General features: G+C 38.4%; 1 protein-coding gene across 31 annotated transcripts in view; it reads right to left on the reverse strand.

The window, feature by feature from the left end:
* NRXN3 (neurexin 3) overlaps window positions 1–17205 on the reverse strand; it is a 1299896-nt gene that overhangs the window by 1241656 nt on the left and 41035 nt on the right. For 21 of the 31 annotated variants that reach the window (XR_009621379.2, XR_015728807.1, XR_015728806.1 and 18 more), the window contains exon 2: window positions 6871–6932. The exons of the other annotated variants lie outside the window; for them this stretch is intronic. The gene's annotated coding sequence lies outside the window, so the exon portion shown is untranslated. The remainder of the gene's footprint in view (window positions 1–6870; window positions 6933–17205) is intronic. 31 annotated transcript variants of the gene reach the window in all.

Consider the following 17205-nt stretch of genomic DNA (forward strand, 5'->3'; position numbering starts at 1 on the left):
TATTAATTAAAAGTTACTCAATATACTTTTTGGTTTCTGCACACCAAGTAATTTTAAAGGAATGATAGGGTTTGTTTGTTTGTTTTTTTAAAAAGGTAAATTCTACTTCGTATTTTTCAAAATATCCTTATCCAAAAGGCCAACCCAATCATAATGACTTTCATGGTTCAGTGAGTTAAATCAAAAGGAGTCATATTCATTCACTATGTTATCACTGACCACTCTTGCCTCAAAGAGTGCACCTTCTAGTTTTGCTCTGGTGGCATTTTTAGAAATAAGGTGGTTGGGCTTTTAAAGGATTTTCTAGAGAATCCATCCATGCCTTGCACATTCAAAGGAACAAATTTTTTATAGTTTAAAACAATTTCAAGCAGTACCTGCATGAAAATGCAGCAAAATGATACCATACATTGGCAACTGGTGTGATCTGTGGATCTTGGCATGCTATGGCTGGTGGCAATGGCTACTCACGAGCACTTGGGCCAGTAATTTGATAGCTTTACTAGAGATTTCTAGATAAAGCCTCTCATTTTCCAAGGGTTTTTGTAGGATACTATTAAGGCACTATTCCACATAACTTATCTTTCTAAACTGGGTTAGGCAGCCATAAGTCTCTTTAATTAAATAAATAACAAATGGTGTATGATAATTAACTAATAACTATCTATGACTCTCAATGTAATAATTATATAGTATAAGTATAAGTATAAGTATAAGTAAGTATAATTTTATTTCTATACCGCCCTTCTCCCGAAGGACTCAGGGCGGTGTACAGCCAATTTAAAAACACAAGACAAATATCAATTAAAATTTAAAATTATTAAATAAATTCGGCTCAATTTAAAACCCCAGAAATTTAAAATACCCCAATTTAAAATTATTATGTTGATAGCCTGGCCTGGCGGAACAACAGGGTCTTCAGTGCACAGCGAAATACTCGGAAGTCGGAGATCTTAAGTATTTCCGGGGGCAGTTCATTCCACAGGGCTGGGGCTCCCACAGAGAAGGCCCTCCCCCTGGGTGTCGCCAGCCGACATAACTTGGCCGATGGCACCCTGAGGAGACCCTCTGCTTTAAAGGTGGTGACCAACACCTTGAATCGCACCCGGAAGACCACTGGGAGCCAGTGCAGCTCGTGCAGGAGGGGTGTCACGTGGGCACAACGAGTTGCACCCATAACCACCCGTGTGGCTGCATTCTGGACCAGTTGGAGCCTCCGAGTGCTCTTCAAGGGGAGCCCTATGTAGAGAGCATTACAATAGACCAGCCGGGAGGTGACAAGGGCATGAGTGACTGTGCGCAAGGTGTCCTGGTCCAGAAAGGGCTGCAACTGGCGAATCAGGCGAACCTGATAAAAGGGCCCCCTGGCCACGGCCGTCATATGCTCTTCTAAAGACAGCCGTGCATCCAGGAGGACATCCAGTGCGTTACAGTTACAGTTAATGTTACAGTTAAGACAGTATTTTTTTTGTTCATAGAAAGATAAATAGAAAGTGTCATTTATATCATTGATTTTAAACCACTGATCTTTACAGGAATCCAAATTAATGTCTCATGTAAAATCACAACATAATAAGCAAAAGTAAAGGAGATTTACTCTCTATCCTACAGTTTACAAATAGAACAGTAACGAGATGTGTCATTCCTGGAGACTAAAACAGTAATTTGTAAACACTTAATTTTAGCTACAATAAATAGCCAGCTTAGATAATACCAAGAATTGACCCAAAACGATTTATATTATACACAGTAAAATGTTTTTCACTTGAACTACCTATCAGACAAACTTACAAAAAGCTGTACTGCCTAATATTTATTTATTTATTTTTATTTTATTTTTATTTTTTTTCCAATTTATATACCGCCCTTCTCCCTGAGGACTCAGGGTGGTGTACAGCCAGAATTAAGAACATGAATTACAAATATTAAAAAACAATTAAAATATATATAAATTTGGCCCAAAAATTAAAAATCACAAACCAATTAAAACATTTAAAAATTTCTTCTTAAGCCAGCCCGGCTTGCTGGAAAAAGTTGGTTTTAAGGGCACGGCGGAAGGCACTGAGGTCTTGGATTCTCCTTATCTCTGGGGGCAACTGATTCCAGAGGGTAGGTGCCCCCACAGAGAAGGCCCTCCCCCTGGGGGTCACCAGCCTACATTGTTTGGCTGATGGCACCCTGAGGAGGCCCTCTCTGTGGGAGCGCACGGGTCGATGGGAGGTCGTCGGTAGCAGCAGGCGGTCTCAAAGATAGCTAGGCCCTATGCCATGGAGCACTTTAAAGGTGATGACCAACACCTTGAAGCGCACCCGGAAGACCACCGGAAGCCAGTGCAGCTCGCGCAGGAGCGGTGTTACATGGGAGCGCCATGCTGCTCCCGTCACTACCCGCGCTGCTGCGTTCTGGACCAGTTGGAGCCTTCGGGTGCTCTTCAAGGGAGCCCCATGTAGAGAGCATTGCAGTAGTCAAGGCGAGAGGTGACGAGGGCGTGAGTGACTGTGCACAGGGAATCCTGATCAAGAAAGGGCTACAACTGGCGAATAAGGCGAACCTGACAAAAGGTCCCCCTGGTTACAGCCGTCAGATGTTCCTCCAAGGACAGCTGCATATCCAGGAGGACTCCCAGATTGCGAGCCCTCTCTGTGGGGGCCAAAGACTCGCCCCCAATAGTCAGTGATGGAGTCAACTGACTATATCGGGATGCCGGGAGCCACAGCCATTCAGTCTTGGAAGGGTTGAGCTTGAGCCTGTTCCTCCCCATCCAGATCCACACAGCCTCCAGGCACTGGGACATCACTTCAAGGGCATCGTTGGGGTGGCCTGGGGTGGAGATGTACAGCTGGGTGTCATCAGCGTACTGATGGTATCTCACCCCGAAGCCACGGATGATCTCGCCCAGCGGCTTCACATAAATGTTGAACAGAAGGGGCGAGAGGACCGATCCCTGCGGCATTCCACAGATGAGAGGCCTCGAGGTCGACCTCTGCCCCCCCTGCAATTTATCCTTCTGATCTTCCAATTTACTAAAACTACTTACCTCTTGACTTGACTACTGTATTTTTTGGGGTATAAGACACTCCAGACTATAAGACGCACCTACCTTTTTTTGGAGAGGAAAACAAGAAAAAAAAATCTGCCTCTGCCTCCCAGCAATTTGCCTCCTTGTAGCAAATAGCAAACAAGCCTGCTTTAGTCTCATTTTCATTTTCAGCACAGCCTGATTAGCACAAGAAAAAAAAAATCTGCCTCCCAGCAATTTGCCTCTTTGCAGCAAACAGTGGACAGTGCTGTAGTGGGTGGGGCTACATTCAGTGTATAAGACGCACCCAAATTTTCACCCTCTTTTGGAGGGGGGGGATGCGTCTAAAAATATGGTACATACTTTTTACTAGATCTAAATCTAGTAAAACAACTACTAAAAGGACCATGGATGATATATGGAGGGGAGTGAATATGTGGGTCTTCTCATCCAACCTTATGGTTATATGGCAAGACAGGACTTGCCAGATATAGGTATATATGAAACAGGCTTTTGTAAGTCAGCTTTTCATCCTTTCTTTTAAGATCTCATTCCCAGGATTCTGTGGAATGAATACATATTCAATAGTGTAAAATATAGCATCCACCCCAGGGGTGAAATGCTCCCGGTTCGGACCGGCTCAGGCAAGTAGGTAGCGATGGCAGTGGGCAGTTCGGAGAACCAGTAGCAAAAATCCCTTCCACCCCACCCCAGACTCCAGCTTGCTTACCTTAGCTGCTGGTCGCAACGCCTGCCTTGCTTTGCTTGCTGTAATCCCTGCAATCCATTGTATCAGCAAGCAACTGAATCTCCCTGCCTGCAATCAAGCTCATCGGTGAGCAGCTCTATCTGCCTGCCTGCCTGTAAGTTTTTTTCCCCTTTGGGAGCGTTAAAAAAAATAGTTAATTGGGGGTTTTTTTAGTAGTTCTTTTTTTAGACCTAGCCATTTAAAGTTTAGGAAGTTTTAAATTTAGCTGCTTTTATGTAAAAATAAAAATAAAATAAAATAATATTTGTGCAGCTTTCTGAGATTTTGTGTGTTTCTGTAGTGTTTCTAACTACACAAACATACAAAATCTCACAAATCTGTATGTGGAATTTTGTATGTGTAAAGTGTGAAAGTTGGTTTTTTGGGCTTTTTGTGGCTGTGTGAGGTTCCTGCTTGTTGCAGGGGCCATTTTGGGTCTAGCACAGTTGCTTTTACCTTGTGGGTGAGCCAGTTGTGTTGTGTTGTGTTTTGTAGGTTAAAAAAGGGCAACAAAGTGACGTCGACTTGGCCATGCCCACCTGACCAACAAGCCACGCCCACCCAGTCACCTGACCACCAAGCCCCACCCACTAATTAAGCCACGCCCACAGAACCGGTAGCGAAAATTTTTAGATTTCACCCCTGATCCACCCTATCCTATTTTTTGACCATGAAAAAAAGCTCCCATAACAAAAAAGCTCCTATTAACAATCATGTTAAATGCTATATCTGGAGACAACAGATGGCTTAAGATGCAATACAAGTAAAATATATATATATATCTAAAGTAGGTACTCCAAGACCTATCAGGTAGCTGTAGCCCTTAGACAACTATCTCAAATTGAACCTTTGAACTTCAGTATCAAAACTGAGAATTTGATTTTAGGATACAATCTAGGTTAGTCACTGGAACCAGAGGTTTTTTCCTTCTGAGCTTTCGGACTCGTGCTGGAGTCTAGAGAGAAGTTTCCTGAAGATGGGCTCCAGCACGAATCCGAAGGCTCTAAAGACAAAACCTTTGGTCCCAGTAACTGACCCACATTGGATCCTGCAACATTATCCTGGGACACATATATTAGCCTTCATTCGTAATTTGATTTTAGCACATAGTATTAAAAGATAGGGCATTACTATTCCACTCACCCCTACTTCAAGAAGTAGGTAGGCAGGTAATGAGACTACAACATCTTGGTCATCTTTAAGGGCCACTTTAAAGTTCCTAAGTAGTTGCAATATATTTCCTGCTATGCAATTCTCATACTCTCTATTGTTACACAGAATATTCTGCCCAGTTCTGGAAAGTGCATTGTAAGAAGAAGAAAAAAGGCAAACTAGAGTAAACCTCGGGCAGAAGGATATGGGGAATGGAAATCATAGAAAAAGTTAAAAGAGCTAGGCATATTTTATCTCAGGAACACAAGATGGGACAGATGTAAGTAACTGTTCCCAAATATCCAAAGAAACTTCCTGCAAAAAATAGAGCAAAATAAGTATGGCAAGAATGCATGGACAGAAGTTGCATGGAAAGAGAAGTTTATGATAGGAACAACTATATAACACCTGAACACATGATCTTGGTAAGAGTGTACCACATTTCACTAGATTAATTTGAAGCTCCTGACAGCTATTTGAGACATTGAAGTATTATTGTCTGTTGCAAATCTTGCACTGAAAACTGACTTAAGGGAACAGAGTTGGGTCCATTCTAATTCTAGGAATGGACCTGATTTTTTCCAAAATGATTCATTATACATCTTCAATCCAGATTCCTCATTTCATATTGTACACATTAACTTACCCAAGATTGATTGATTGATTATTTATTTATTTATTTATTTATTTATTTATTTATTTATTTATTGGTTCGATTTATATGCCACCCTTCTCCGGAGACTCAGGGCGGTTTACAATGCATTAAGCAATAGCCTTCATACTTTTGTATATACATGCTTAGTAGGGCTTTCGCCCCCCACCCTAAACGGTGTTCTTTTTTATACAAAGTCAGCTTATTGCCCCCACAATCCGGGTCCTCCGGATGTTGAAGTTTTATCTATTGTTAAAATGTGTGCATTTCTCTGACACCCATATTCCATATTACCTTCCACATTAATTAATCCTATTTGCTCTCAAAATATTATTTAGATAAGAATTCTCTCCCAAAAACATGCCTATTAAATGTATATTTCAATAAACTGCATTATGACATTAAAAGAAACATAATAGTTTGATGGCTAACTATATTTGTCTGGGTAATATGAACAGTAGGTCATTGTCTAAAGAATAGATAAGCAATACAAGAATTACAATTTGGTAGGACCTTTGGAAGTGAAAGTTGGACTTTGAAGAAGCAAGATGGGAAGAGTATTGATTCTTTTGGATCTTTGGAAAAAGATTCTTGAGAATACCATGGTCAACCAAGAAAACAAAACAAATTGATTATCAAAGGAATTAACTCAAAAGTCTCACCTAAGGCACACATTATCCTACTTTAGGCATATTATCTGAAGACCCAGCTCTCTGGAGAAGGCTCTAATGCTGGGAAAGGTAAAAGGAAAGAGAAAGAAAACCAACAGCAAGATAAATGGATTCTATTATAGTAGTGATGAATGCCTCACAGGCCTGGCATGATGAGCAAAAGGCTAAAGACTTCTGGACTTGGTGAGATGGAGAGAGGCCTGAAGCCTCCAAGGTGTAGCAAGGTGGGGAGCAGACCGCAGGAGCACTACAACAGACATAACTTCAGGTATGGGTCCAGAAGTCCCTTCATTAGCATTGTTTCTAATGGCCACTGAAGTCCTTGATCATAGGTCAAGGACTACCTATATAATCATATTGGGTCTGTTTAAAAAGAATTCAATGGGAAGGAAGGAAGAAAGGAAGAAAAGACAAATTTCCATCTTTTGCTGTACCAAAATAAATTGAAATGGAATTTTCAGGTAAATCAAAACGATAGGTATTTTTCATCAACTCAACCGAGTCCTTCTTTTCTTAAAACCATCTACACCCTTTTCAGCATTTTTCTGCAGCTACATAGTCGCCACGTGCCATGTTTTGCATGAATACTGAAGTAGCATTCAATATGTATTTAATATATTTAGCTTACTTTAATTTGCTTGAGCAGCAGCAGAACCATCTTGATTAATCAGCCAGGTCATGATGAACCATCTGCAGGGAAAGGTCAAGTGAAGATAAAAATTCACAAGAAATTTCTGTACCTTCATGCAAAAACGTTTATGCACCCTCCCTTTCTGGAGGTACTGTATATGCCTTAACCACCAGGAAAGCACTGAACAGAATCCATGTGCTGATCTGACAGCTCTGTATTCTTTGCTTTGGAAACCGACTGCTTGAAACACCCACTTGTTCCATTCAAACTTCCCACTCATGGGCCTGAACATGAAAATAACAGTTCAAGGGAAGCTGGGGAAGAAATATAATGAATGACTGCAAGAATACCACCAGGGGAAAGTTCTGTATCTCAGTTGTTGATGGTCAGAAGGAGTTCCAACACCAAGAAATCATAACAGGGGCTCATCTTTCCTGCAGAATAATCCATCAATGCTTATTCAATACTGTGCATGGATAAAAACAGGTAAGAGTGGCATTAACTGATTGCCAGTTAATTTCCTTAACTACTGTATATGCTGGTATATTCTTTTATGAGGCGTTAATATTTTTGTAAATGTCTAGCCACATGACAGATTGTTCCAAGACAGAGAAGAAGCTACTTGCTGCACTAACAACAAGATACAGGTAGCCCTCGACATGACATAGACTTACACCCATGCCTGAAGTTATGGCTGTTGCACTATCCCTGTAATCATGTGATCAAAATTCAGACATTTGGCACTAATGATTGCAGGGATGCTTCAACTCCCCTGCCATCTGTCTCTCCTATCTCTGCTCTTTGGCCTCCTTGCATTCTACCTTGCAGAGCAGAAAATAATGCCCTGGGAAGTTGCAGCCACCCCAGCCCAGTCCTAGCCACAGTCATCATTACCACCCTGTATTCCAAAGGCCCTGCTGCCTGCACTCTGTTGCCCCATCTTAACTTCACCATTTTCTTTCTCCCACTGCTGATGAGTCATGCCCAGTCTGGCACTTTATGTCAAGAATCCCCTTGGTTTTTCTTTGAAGACATTTCATGACTCATCCCAGAAGAGGATAGAAACTGAAGAAGCTTCTTGGATGAGAAGCAAAATGTCTTCAAAGAAAACCCATGAAGTCCAGTTGCCTCTTGAAAAAGCATCTTTGGGACCCTTGGCTGAAGCTAGCAAAAGCAAGTCCCTTTGCACCATGCTGCTAGAGAGGGATGGCTCTTCCTAGTAAGCCACAGATCTGGGGCTATTTCTTCCTTGCTTCCTTGCTTGTGATTCTTGTAGGGCACCAGGAAGCCCAGCCCCAACCCAAGACACAAAAAGAAGCAAAAGCCAGAAACGAATAAGCAAGATGCAATTCAAGATCCACGGTGTACCAGGAAGCCTTGCTCAAGCCTGGCACAGCAGTGTGGTACAAAGGGGCTTGCTTCTGCCAGCTATGCACAAAGGAGCTTTTTTACAGGAAGTGCCAGGCCACACACATCTTGTGAGCAGTGGGAGCAAGATGATGAAGGTAAGTGAGGCAGCTGAGTTCAGGACTGCGGGGCTGTCAGAGTTCAGGGTGGTGAGGGCAACAACAGCTAAAACAGGGCTGTCAATGCATATGTATACCTCTCTTTTGTGCCCTGATTAGTGTACACCTCATGACAGTATGACATAATGCAATTAATGTTGCTAGTTTCTAGGCAAGGTCTGTTTAATTTGTAAATTATTTAAATGGTACATTTTATATTTTAAATTTCATGTCATATAGCCTGTTTCCCCCAAAATAAGACATCCCCTGATAATAAGCCCAATTGGGGCTTTTGAGCACATGGCAATAAGGCCAAGCACTTATTTTAGGGTTCAAAAAAAATATAAGAGAGGATCTTCTTTTTGGGGAAACACGGTAGTAGGCCTTATTTTAATTGTGATGCTTCTGACACTAACAAACAACTTTCAGATAGGTTTTAAAGTGCTCTGTACTGCATACACTATATTTTGCTGTATGTGCTGTTGATGGCATTGTGGCCATGATGCACATGCCTAGGCAGACATCTTGAACTTAGCTCAAAAAGCTATTAGAGTGTTTAGCAGACTAGTTACCTAGTCTGAGTTAGCAAAAACTCTCTTAAGTTCCCTATCTTTATTTTCTTTTTCCCTAGTCTGACCATTCACAGTGGTTGAATCCAATATGGAAAAAATAATAATAACAACAACAGTCTCAATGTGGGGATCTGAGCAAAATGACAAGCTACTCCAGCTTGTACAGCAGCAAGGCTATGGCAACACTTCAGTAACAATGAGGCTGGAAACTTATTGAGATGGTTAAGAAATGTTAATATTTTGCAACGATGATGATCATCCAAATCATTAAATGGATTTGATTCAAAGCTCTTTGGATTTGCCTGGGGAAAGGAGTCTAAAAATAAATAAATAAATAAAAGCTTTCACCAGTCGTGCATCCCCTAGCCTGCCCTAATCACACACAATTTTCTGCATTATCCCCTAACCTCCTTGCCTAAAGAAGCTATATATAGGCAGTGTGACCTTTAACCAGCCTACCTACCCTGAGCTCAGCATGATTGCAATTTACAGACCATTTCTGCTCTACAGCTTTCTTAACACAAAGAGGGGGAGAAAAATCAAAACCCAAGCACAAAGCAAAAATAGTAACAGAAAATAACCCTGCAGCGCAATCATGCCTTGGGCTGCTCCAATGGCTCTTTCTGCTCCTTTGCAACATACAGATACGATTCCCAATGTGCTAATTACTCCGATTACTATAAACTCTGTGCTAACGAGGGTTGCTTGGAGGAGGGACTCTGTTGGTGTTTTGTTATTCTACTGTCATTAATACAGACCCAACTTTCTTAGTTTAGTGTAATAACTAAAAATGCTAAAAGACAGACCCACTAAAATTAGCCATACTTAGCCACATGTTATTACCCAAAGAAATATGGCATTTTGCAATGGTCTAAAGTACAATAGAACAAACAAGGAAGAGCAAAATTCAGGACTAAGACATAAGGGGACTTAGGAGGTTGCTACCTCCCAAATAAACTCCAAATCTCTAGATTTCCATTTTTTAAAAAGCTAATTTTTTATCCTGAGATCCCAAGATAGTGTTTTATGACTTCCCTATCCATTCTGATTTTCATACATGTCTAGTTTTAAAAAGAAGACATCATGATTCAAAGCAAAACTCAAGCCCTCTCTTTTCAATTATGTTTCATAGTCCTGACATGAGCTGCAGAGTTATTCCTTGAAAATAAAAGTAGACAAAAATACGTAGCTAGAGACAAGGATCATATCATGTTCCTGTTTCACTCCTTGTCCTTCTGAGCTATCTAAAAGATGGTAAGTTTCAAAGTATTGTAAACTGCCATATATCTGACTTAGCTCAAGTCCTGCACTGCTACCACCAATGTTAATTGAATTGACATTGACATTGGTACAAACAAGTCTTCCCCACTAGTCAACATCTTTGAATGCAGCCTGATCCAGCTTGAGTCAAGGTAGAGTTAGAATATGTGAAATATCATCTTATACCCAGAATTAGCAGTTCCTCTCTTCATGTTGCTGATTCCCATAGAGTTAATGCCCACTCTTATTTGTCAAATAATTTATAATTTGCTAAAGATTTATAGTTGTCAACCCCACACCAAACTACAACAATGCAAAGAAAATAATCTATTGCAACATCAGAACAGCCTCATTACTTAGTACTACTTGTTTGTAGACAGTAAATTATCATAGGAAGACTCTGTGATCCTTAAATGCATTTTGCTAAATCAAGGATTGGGAAATATGCTATCGAATCAGATTCACAATCTAGTTAATTTATTCCAAAGATTTTTTTTTCAGATGACTCAAATGTAGTTCTCACAACATTGTATGAGGTCTGTGGAGCAGTTGCTCCTTTTGTTGTTTGGCTCTATCGTTTCCTTTTTTTCTTTTTCATTTATTTATTCTAAAAGGGAAAGGGAAAGGGAGTGACAGTATGTTGGAATTCCAAAGTACAGATATTATATTAAAAAGTCTGCAGAGCAGAAAGATAAAAATTAAATGAAAAAAAACAAAGCATTCCAATAGAAGAAATATCTCACATTTTCTTTCCTTGGATTAGAACAAATTTAAAGATAGTTTCACAACAGTTCAAAATTTTAGCACTTTCAAAGTTAATATTTAATTCTTATTAAAAATAATTTAGTTTACCTAAGAGACCCATATAATTTTTCTGTGCATGCACACACACATTCAAGTCATTCTTGACTCTGGAAACTATCTGGACAAGTCCATGCAATTTTCTTGGCAAGATTTTTCTTGACAAATCATTTGATGCATATTCTCATAAACTGCCATTCCTCTGTTGAAGGAATTAGACGTGCTTTTCACTAAAATACCTAAAGAATCCTACTGGCAATTATATTTGTACATAAATCTGTAGCATCAATTCATGTGAGCGATTTGGGAAAAGAAGTAGGGGAGGATTGTAGTTCAGGAAAAAGAAGTCCCATAGCCCAATGATACCCACAAAAAAATCCCCAAGCATTTCAAAGTGATTCTGCCTTAATTAATTCATTATACATCTGGATGGCTATGAATGTGTTCTTACGGTTTTCAAGATTATATTTTTAATCCCAGATTAGCATTAAACATGCCATTCTGAAATTCATGTGATTCTGTCCTACATGTACAAGCTAATCAGGATGTGCTGACTCTTCATGCTGACTAGAACTTACTTTATTGAGACAGCATACACTAACATAGTTAAAAATTATATTGGTAGTCCTCACCTTACGATCACAATTGAGCCAAAAATTTCTGTTGTTAAGTGAAATTTCTGTTGTTTGGTAAGTAAGTTTTGCCCCATTTTATGATCTTTCTTGCCACAATTGAATCATTGCAGGTGTTAGATTCACTTAACAACCGTGTTACTAATTTAACTTCCCCATTGACTTTGCTTGTCGAAAGTCACAAAAGGTGATTGCATAACCCTGAGACACGAATCGAATCTAATAAAACTTTATTACGGTCCTCGACCAGCAATAGACATACAATAAATTAAAAATAATACTGACATTAATCATGAACCCTGGGACACTGCAGATGCCATATGCCAAGCATCTGAATGTTGATCCCGCAATGGGGATTGCCGCAACGGTCATAATTGTGAAAAACGGTCATAAGTCATTTGTGTCATTGTAACTTCAAATGGTCATTAAATGAACTGCAGTAAGCTGAGGGCTACCTGTATAATAACAGAAATTTACAAGTCAGCTATGTTTTTTCTTCCCTCCCTCCTGTAACCCAGGAACTTGGAAACACCTACATAAATCTCTTTTTAATATTTTTCTGCCCTCTGGCTTAATGTATGCTGCTTGTGCATCCATTTGTTGTCCTAATATTTTCTAGATGCCTTTCCAAGGTTATTTCCATGGCCATCTACAGGTTCTTGCATCTTTGCCAATTACATGGAGCTTCAAGGTTTGAGTATACTACCCAAATTGTAGTTGAGGATTCATAATATTTTGCAAAATTATATGTGGAATTTAATTTGATAGATATCTGAGATTCCATATGTAACAGAATTTTTCTTCCATATTGTTTCTGACTAAATTTAATAGTACATGCTAATACAATATTAGCCCCACTCTTTTCTCTTTATTTTGTAAAAATAACAATAATAATACATTCTTTGACTGATCCTTGGAAGTATTTTTGCTAAATGATAAAAATATATTGAGAATGAATGGAAAATGTCAGCTTTTCATATTAATATGGACTTTGCTGTATCATATTCTTCTCTATGGAAAACTATTAAAACATTTATTCAACATCAAATATGCTTCATATAAAAAGAACTAACAATTGGCCAAACTTAAAACTTTTAGAGGAGAAATGTTGCCTCTTTATGCATTGCATCTCCTGACCTATACAGATCTGTTTCTGCTAAAATTAAACTTAACATGCTTTATGCTCCCCAAACATAATTTTATTACATTGCACAAAGTAATGGTACTGGGGGAGAGGAGGAGAGAAGCCTAGTAAGTTATTCACCTTCAGACTTAAACAAATTAAGTAACATAAGTATTATATCATCTTTTCAGATATAAATGGGATGTGCATACCGAGTCCAGATCCATTAATCAACTATTTTTAAAAATTTAAACTGTAAAGCACCAATTCTTAATCAACAAAAGACAAGTTAATGTTTTTAAACAGAACTTACCACATTTATCATATATCCAGGTTGCTAATTTTACTTTGCCTCTTATTTTTCAAGAAATTGCCCTTAATATTAAATCCATGAAATCAGGGAAGACTCCTGGTTTAATGGTTTCCCAAGGGATTGGTATAAAAGCATATAGGGCTTTCTCTCCTATTTCACTAGACATATACGATACCTTTCTGAAATAAATTACTATCTTATAGTTTTAATGAGGCAAAAGTCTGAATTCTTGAGCCAAGCGAGGATTCCACTATGTGTTCTAATTACAGAACAATCCCCTTGACAAATGTATCTTTATAATCTTAGCTACTGTACTGTACATTAGCCATCAGATCACTATGTTCTTTCAACTCGTTGCCGCCAGCAGAAAATGGATTTACTCAAGATTGCTAAGCTTTAGAAATATAAAGTCTGTAATTGATGTTCTTGCTTTAACTTAAAATACACAAGCCTTGATAGGTAGAATTACTTAGGAGTCCAAGAAGGCATTTGATATGGTCTCTGGGAAATCTTTGAGGCATGTTTTGATTTGAGGGGTCCTTGGTGCTCTCTGAGCTTATTTTCTTGCGGATATTTCATTAATGAAACTAGGTAACATCATCAGTGTTACTAAGGCATGCAATTTGCTGTCAATTTCCACCAATATTCTGGTGACTTTTCTGTCTGTTGGTGAGAGTGGTCTTAAGAAATTCTTTGATTGGGCTGTTTGCTGTTGACTTTTTTGGCAGTTTTTTAATTGGGGTATTGTTTACCTGATTGTTGGTCTGATGTTAACCTTGCCAATCTGAGTGCTGATTCCTGATGAGAGTGCTTGGGTCTTTGGGACCAAAAATTCCAATTTCTAGAAGCCTGGCACTCTGACAAATTAACCATCAATAGACACACAGACATTAACATCTATAGACTATGCAAAAGAGCCTCACTCAGCCCAAAAAGAAACAAAAAGTCCCAAGTACCTCTCCACCAGCAATCAGCACCCATCTCAGCATAGATTAATTCCAAGGTTAATATAAATATGAGTCACTTGCTACGCGTCTGAATTTTGATCACATGACCACTGGGATGCTGCAACAGTCAGGTGTGAAAAATGGACCTTTTTTTTCAGTGCCATCGTAACTGTGAATGATCACTAAACAAACTGTTGTAAATCACAGACTACCTGTATTTGCATAACATTAAAATTAATAAATTCTAATGCAACCCCTTAACATATAATAAATTTCCTATGATATTAAATAACAGATATATTGTGTACATTGGATACTTTACATAATGTGTAATAAAAGTTGGTTATAATCATTTTGCTATTTGAGTTGCAAGTCAGAGCTGAAATGTTAACTCATCTTGTCCATTTTGTCCCAAGATAGTCATGCACAGGCTTGACAACATAATTCTCAAAATAATTTTGGAATGATTATTGTGTGTTAAAATGCATATGTTGGTCCTGGCTGTATCCACTTTGTGGAATCTATCAAGATATCTCATGCACATTTTATATAATAATTTATTCAAGTCGTTCAGTTTATATCACACCTTTCCTCCAGAAGCTAAAGATGGATAATATGGAGTCCCTTTATTTATTTTTTTATTTTTACAACAGCAACTGTTAAGCAAGTTTGGCAGAATTAATATGACTAGCCCAGAATCATTCAGTAAATTCAATGGCTGCAAGTAGCTGAATCTGAGTTCCCTAATTTAGAATAACAACATAATCACTTCATTACATTGACTGATATACATTACATTGTAGATATACCGGTAGTAAAGTACAATTTAAAATATTCATTCATTTGTATAGTCCCTCACATAAGATTCTGCATGGAGATCATAATAATAATAAAACAAAAAAATCGATCTCACCAACATTTTCAAGATACTCAGCATCCATAGATTAAGGAAACTGGGTTTCTCATCAAACTGGACTGCCATTACAGAATTGCTATTTACTCAGAAGGTAAACAATATGTTTTCCCTGTGCTTAATTGTTAACAAATATAAGTTATCTATAAAATAAGAGTGGAACATTACTACTTGCTAACAAATGTGACAATGAACTGACATTACAGGATCAAAAGTATGTGGAATAAGAGAATGAATGTTGGAACCAAAGCAGTGGAGTAATCTTGTCTTTAATTCTGCTCTTGCTCACACTGTATTAAAGGAAGCTCATCTTTCTGGAAAAAATGCTGCCCCATTAAAGCTGACCAGGTGTCCAGGTGGACTAGATAGACTGATAATAATTGATAATTAACTATTTCTACTTTCTGCCTCTTGGTAACATATAGGGAAGAACTGAAACTAGTTCCTTCATTCACCATCATTATCTCAGAAAGCAGCTAACTATATGGTACGTGGGTCCCAGAGGAAAAGGCTGCATCTATATATTGCTCTTGGCAGCCCCAAGTGCCAAGCAATCAGGACTTCATAGGTCTTTTAGGCTTTTGCTTTCATGTTGTGAGAAAAGTTGCTTTTCATTTAAAACCTATTACATTGAAGACAAGTCAATTTAGATGTTCAATGTGTAATTTCTTCAGCTCTCTGAAGATGCATAGGAATGTTAACAGGATTAATGACAGCATATTTCAGTTATGCTGTCATAATTATGAGGTCATGTTCTGTAGATTTTCTCTGGGGAAGAACACATTCCCTGGTGCAAAGCACATCACTGTCTTGTACTTTTAATACCATTATAGGAAACAGACCATAAAGAAATTCTACTGTCAGTCTGATATGACAATGGCAACAGTGACTGAATCTTTTTTACAGTCAGCAAACTATGCCACTCTTTGGAAATTATGTTCCATAGTTACTCAGGAAAGATAGCCTAACTCAGTCAAACTATACTAGAATTCTGTGCAGAAAGTCCCACATTAAAACCCTACTAACTTGATTTAAAACTATCTCGTAACAAGAAAGGCATCCAGCAGAATCACTGCAAAAATAGACATTACTGAATTTGATGGACAAACTCTTCGATTTAGCTTTAGGGACAAGTAGGATGGGCCCTTTCTGTGCCCACTTAAGCTCAGATTTCATCAAGTCTAAAGTCTGCAGAGTAAAGGTAAAGGAAATTAATTATTCTAAATAAAAATATGTGGAACTCTTCTCTTCTTTGCTAGGTTCTAAAAAAAAACATGCAATGTGTTCACTGTAAGATTTGTACAATGTTGAAAAACTGATTTGGAGACATTAAAATCTAACAGAAGACAATTCATTATGTATTTATCTGTCCATTTCATAATAATTTCATAAACTATACTAATAAATTGGGGGGGGTTGTTGACAAATACGTGTGTGTAAGGAGGCTATGTATTTTATTCTATGCTTTTCTGATAGTGTCATCCAAGATATTGTATATGGTACTGTATATCCTAGGGCCAAACTTGCCTGGCATGCAACAATGTTCTCTGATTTTCTAAAGCAAATTGTCAGTCATTAGACTAAAAGCATATTGGTAGGAAAATTGCAAGAGATTATCTGCTTGATACTATTAAAAATGCATATTTTTATGTTGCTTTCCCAGACGCTATTTATTTTTAAGAGATTTTGTAACATTGTTTTATATTGTTGTAAACTACTTTGAAGTTTTTACAATAGCTAATGGCATGAAATATTTTTAAGAAGTGACTGATATAGTAATAAATTCTGAGAAGACATCACAGATCCAAAAGTTTGTGATTTGAATGGGCCAGCATTTCTTTTATGGAAATTAAATACAATAGTGACGAATATCTGTAGCTCTGGTATAGGATGAGAATGGAGGTTCATTCTCCGAATTTACAGGTTGGTTTCCAAATGTTTTGTTACCAGGCTAGATAACATCTTCAGCAGAATTTAGGGAATGTCAGCGACGTTTGGAAACCAACCCACAAGCTCGGAGAAGGAACCTCCACTCACATTAAGTACTCTACTATTCCCTATTTACATGATAAGCTGTGAACTACTTCAAATTGCAGCCTTCCCAGTTTATATTTTGTTCCTTTTTTAATATCTTGGTAACCACGAGGATACTGATACACAAGCATCAGATGCACCTCCTTGTCACAAGGCAAAGTCTGGCTGCTTCTCCTATTTGCATCTTGTTTCATTCTATTGTGACAAACCTAGGTTTGCAACTATAGAAAGA

The sequence above is a fragment of the Pantherophis guttatus genome, chromosome 1 (genome assembly GCF_059756535.1).
Source record: "Pantherophis guttatus breed Tessera chromosome 1, ASM5975653v1, whole genome shotgun sequence".
Taxonomy (NCBI): domain Eukaryota; kingdom Metazoa; phylum Chordata; class Lepidosauria; order Squamata; family Colubridae; genus Pantherophis; species Pantherophis guttatus.